The sequence below is a fragment of the Haemaphysalis longicornis genome, unplaced genomic scaffold, assembly GCF_048455015.1.
Source record: "Haemaphysalis longicornis isolate Haplotype H1 unplaced genomic scaffold, Haemaphysalis longicornis Haplotype H1 scaffold_1, whole genome shotgun sequence".
Taxonomy (NCBI): domain Eukaryota; kingdom Metazoa; phylum Arthropoda; class Arachnida; order Ixodida; family Ixodidae; genus Haemaphysalis; species Haemaphysalis longicornis.
In genome coordinates, this window is record NW_027526203.1 from 452636788 (window position 1) to 452642143 (window position 5356).

General features: G+C 48.0%; 1 non-coding gene across 1 annotated transcript; it reads left to right on the forward strand.

The window, feature by feature from the left end:
- Positions 1–3993: 3993 nt before the first annotated feature.
- Trnas-cga (transfer RNA serine (anticodon CGA)) lies at positions 3994–4075 on the forward strand. Its single transcript has one exon. It is a non-coding gene; the product is annotated as a tRNA-Ser (tRNA).
- Positions 4076–5356: the final 1281 nt, after the last annotated feature.

A 5356-nucleotide genomic window follows, 5' to 3' on the forward strand; every position in this document is an offset into this window, starting at 1 on the left:
CAAATCTATATACATATTCCCGTTATCATGGGAGGACCGAGACAGGAGGGGAACAGTGTGTGAAGGGGTAGAGAAGAGGCAGTTCCGGGCCAGGGCCTGCAAAATACTATCGTCTTTCGACGGCTTTTGCAGCGAAGCGAACAAATACGCGTCCTTTTTTTTATTTTGCCTTTCTTTTACCCAATGCCGTTTTCCGACTTAATTTTTGACTTTTGCTTTCATTTCTTTACTTTCTCTTGGGTGTTTATGATGAATTTTTGCCCTTCGGAGCCTTCGTAAAGGCAAGTCTGGCTACTCACTGTTGGGTTTTGTGGGGCCCAAAATAGCTGCAGAAGCACGGATTTGTGGAATCGTAGAAGCACACCATTGTATTCTTGTAGTCCAATTTCTGCTGCTGGCAAATTCAACAGACAGCGGTCTCAATTCTTATATAGCATTTGAAGAGCAAAGAAAAACGAAAGAAAATTACACAGCGGTTTTGAAATTCTGCATGGCTATGCCATAGGCCCGGAAATGCAAGTTGCAAGCCTTGCGTGGGTGTTTCGCCCCTTCGAGAAAACACAACAAACGCATGAACCGCATCCTCCTCCCGGGAAGGTGGCGTGAAGTCTGTTTCTTCAAGGACAGTGCGCCGTGCTGTGGCTTCAGTTGTGGAAGGAGAGACGATTGCCGCACCAACAGTTTGTAAAGGCTGCCCTCGTGCCATACAGAAATGTTGGGACCAGAAATGCTGTGGCCGAGAAAGAATAAACATAGAGACAAGGAAGACGGGGAGAGAAAACTGTTTAACGAGCTGGCAAGGTCCGTCAGGCTAGCTGCCCAACTTGCTGACGATGATATTAAAAGTTCACTCACATACACATAAAAACCCACATACCAATGCCCGTGCGCACACACCCACACTACATTCACGCACAAGCACCTGGGAGACGGGGGATCATGCGAGAGTATTTATACAGTGTATCGAGATTACCTGTTGCCGGCATACTCTGATGTTACCGGTGACGACTTCAGACCTCAAAACAGGACGTGAGGCATAAGGTCAAACCGTCGTATACACGCGTCGCCCCCTCCCTCCACGGCACATCAACCTCTGCGGGCAAGTAATGCCGTGCTCTGTACGTTGGACTCCGGGTACCGGCTGATGACGTCAGACCTCTTAGCGTGGCGTTAGTCCATGGCATGCCCGAGTCCCCCTCCTTATTTTGCTGCGCCATTCCGCTGTTTATATTTTGAATTTCGCGCTTCGATTCTTTGTGCATGCGACTTTGTCACGTGCTTCGACCGGCAAAGAAAAAGAGAAGAAACCAAGGCGAGCTTAGCAAACACATATATCTCAAACCAAATAAAGCCCTTAAACAAACAAAACACAACGAACAAAACCACACAAAGCAACAGAAACAATTAACTGAAAAATTTAACTGAAACAATTAACGAGAAAAACTAAATGGTCCTCTGCTTAAGTGTATTTAAATTCCACCAAGCCAGAGCGGAGATACCGTGTGCAGCAGCGGAGGGCGCAGAATTACCGCTGGACTCGAGGGGAGGTTCCATTCTGGCATCTAGTATCCGCTGCTACGTCCATGTCACGATGCCATACCCTAAGTCACCGGCGCTGACGAGAAGTCGTGGCATGGCCGTGAAGAGGTAGTGCCCGCGTGCTGTGCACGGTCGCGATGTATGCGACCGGCGCAGTTGCTGTTCTCTCGGAGCTCGGCGCTTTGATGGCTAGTCCTTTGGAAGCCGTTAACTTCAGGAATCATGGCTCGGATTGGGGAGAGACGCCGTTTGGGGCCATCGAAGTGTGTGTCGACGGTACGCTGGTGCTGCGCGTATACACTCACCGTCGCCCCGGCGACTCCACCTCCCCGTTCATAGCGTCATCATGAACGGGGAGGTGGAGCAGCCCATCGGCGTCGGGAGGTCGGTCAGGCAGGGCTGCCGCATGTCCCCGATTCTCTTCACACTGCACATAGAACCACTTTGAAGGATGGCAATGGCGTCCAAGTCAATCAAAGGCTTAGTTCTCGGCGACGAAGAACTAAACGTATTGGCCGATGCGGACGATGTGGCGTTTGTGTGCTCAACGAGAAAGCAGGCTAAAGATGTCGTTGCACTAGCTGAAGCGGTTTGTCGATTCTCGGGGCTCAGCTCAATCTTTTGAAGTCATTTGGAGCATGGGAGCACCAAACCACAACAACTCTATGGAGTTCGACGGAGGGAGACCATGACCCCCTACCTCGGGGTAAACCTAGAAAACGTTACAGCCATCGGCACCCGATGGCAGACGAGACTGGCAGCTGCCGGAAGGAATCTGGAGCCCTGGAGAGCGTGACATATTGCCCTCTCCTCGAGGGCACATGCCTGCAACGCCGTGTTATACCCGGTCATCTTGTAAATGGCCAGAGTATCGACCATCGACGCAGGCACAGTTTCCAAGTTATTTCTCTGGTGATCCACCTAACGAGCCTATATGCGCCGCACTAACATTTTCTGGAGTCCGGAAGCGGGTGGTCTTTGGCTTGTTAACGTGGAGCTCAAGCTGACAGTGCAGCATTTTATGTTCTTCTGTGATCGTCGTGACGGTTTCCTCCAGGCGGCCCTCCAAAACATTTGGCCCCTTGGCTCGCAACAACACCGGAGCTTACTCATGGTGCCCGTGCAACCGGCTTTTACTGAGAAGTGGCGGGAGCGGTGTGTCTCTTGCAGGGACTATTCTCTTGGAGTGCTCCTGGCCGCAGAGAAACCGAAGAAGCTGTACTGGGACTTGGTGGAACAGATCATTCCACCCATATATGTATCGCTCGTCACCTCTAAGGCTCCTGACAAGTGACGTCCTCTGGCGTCTGCGAAAGCTTCCCATTCCGACTGGTTCGAAGGATTTCTTCTTTCGCTTGCACACAGGGGTCCCACCTACTAAGACAAGACAGTAGGACAGGGGTTTCTTCCTTTCTGGAGGAGCCAACTGCCTGCTCTATGGAAGGCGGGAGACGCCCGAGCATGTTTCCTTGGAGTGCGACACGGCGTTGTATTTCCGGGACGAGCTGCAGTGCTCCTTTAACACGCACTGGAAGCTCACTTAGATGAACGTGAGGTTCTTGGAGGCGGCCTCGGAGTTCCCGCTTCCCCGTGACTGCGGCCACGTCATAGGTCTCCACTCGCTATGGAGGGCGATAGTTGACGTGGTTGAATGCGCTTAACTTCGGCCGCGGCCGGCGTGGAGGCACTTTGTACAAAAGGCGCAGTGGGCAGTGGCCGCCCTTGACGAGCCTGATTCAGACCCTGAGCTTCGTGACTTACTGGCGCGAGGCTCGCGAGCCCTCATGGAGTTTAAGGTAGAGCAGCAGAGGAGATGGGACTTGATCTGAGGGCTTGAAGCGGGAAAGCGCAATAGGCCACTTCTCCCATCAACGACTATCTCCAGAACCTCCATGTCCGTCCCCTTACCCCTACCCCGTTCTCTTCAATTGTAAACAAATGACACCAGTGCCGGTCTGAAAATCTTTTTAACATAAACTTCCCCAGCACTATGCGGCTTTGCTGGCATTGCCTTCGACTGGTTTTCACTTCCCTGGCGAAACATGCTGGCGCTTGTCTTCGCTTGCACAGTTCTCGAACGCTTTTATTTTTCGGTGTGCGCATAGCTATGTTATTCTGCACTATGAAACCTCTGCAATCACTCCATGTAGCCCTGCATCTATATTTGGAGATAAAGTTACTGTTCCCCAAAATAAAATAAGTCAAAGCAGTCGTGGCCGAGTCAAGGGAGTATTTCAAAGAGAGCATGGGTAGATTTGTTGATGCCATTCAATTCCACCAGGAACTGCCCGATTGGCTGCCACAAATAGAGCAACTAATTGAAGGGCATTCTAATTGACAAAGTCAGCCCTATAGAGGCTGGCAGCTCCGCCTCTTGTATGTATGCGTATTTAAAATGTTCAAATGTAATTTGTGGTATATTGACAGACAGGCAAAAAATAAAAATAAAAAAAAGCGGTCGTGGCCGAGTGGTTAAGGCGATGGACTCGAAATTCATTGGGGTCTCCCCGCACAGGTTCGAACCCTGTCGGCTGCGATTAACTTTTTTTGAACGGATTTAACTCTGCAATTCAGTAACCGGTATCATTTATTTGTTGAATGCAACGTTACCATATTATATAAGCGTTACCTCTTTGTCCCAAATTTTGTTTGTTTGTTTGTTTCGTCAATTAAGGATTTCATGTGATGTGGTTTATTGCGTGCCTATGCTAAATTTTTTCAAGCGCTTCCCTTCTTCATTTCCCTGTTGCCTGTAAACTCCTGTCTTGGCTGTATGCTGACAGTATGAATAAGTAAGTAGGTAAATAAATAAATAAATAAATAAATAAATAAATAAATAAATAAATAAATATGGCACAATGTTTTCCCCCTTAAATGCCATCTGGTTAGTGAGGATGGCGCCGTTGTGTGGGTATGTACACTTTGGTAGGTTTCAGAGTAGCACACAAGATCCAGAGTACGGGCACACATTTCTTGGTGTTGAGCGAGGCCTTGCTGCAACAAAAGCGATTTATTTATTTATTTATTTATTTATTTATTTATTTATTTATTTATTTATTTATTTATTTATTTATTTATTTATTGTTTGTTTGTTTGTTTGTTTGTTTGTTTGTTTGTTTGTTTGTTTGTTTGTTTGTTTGTTTGTTTGTTTGTTTGTTTGTTTGTTTGTTTGTTTGTTTGTTTGTTTGTTTGTTTGTTTGTTTGTTTGTTTGTTTGTTTGTTTGTGCATGTATCGCATGACCAAACTTATCATGAGTATTCCAATGCACCACTGCTGCTATGTTCCACTCTGTGTAAGGCTATGTTCAGACTACCGACTAAAAGGCATATCGTGATGTATGAACGTAAAAAAAAAACAAAAAAAAAACGGCGTGTCGCGCAGTTCGGTTGGCTAAGAAGTGAAATGACGTCATTCTCTAAAGTTATTATGACAGTTGCGGCAAGTCTGAACCCGGCCTAACTAAGCTGGACTAACTGCAGCAACTATCGGGTGCGTCGCAGAGTAGGCCTGAAGACCGCCTTTGAGGTTCTACGACGCCGACCAGTACTCGTATGTCGACGTACTACTTCCTCCACTGGGCAGCAGTTGTGAGCGTTAGCCCGAACGTCCTATAAGTTTATAGGCGGAACATTAGGTAAGAAGTTGAGCCTTATGCATGCCAAGCAACGGCATATTCATTATATACGTAAAGCTGCGGGTACCGGTTTCTGACGTTAGGCCTAAAATTGTGACGTTATGCCTAACGTCGGGCCGTCGAATGCCTGCATCGCCCCTTCCCTGTGCTGCGCAACCTTTGCGCCAGCGAGTTGTAAAGAG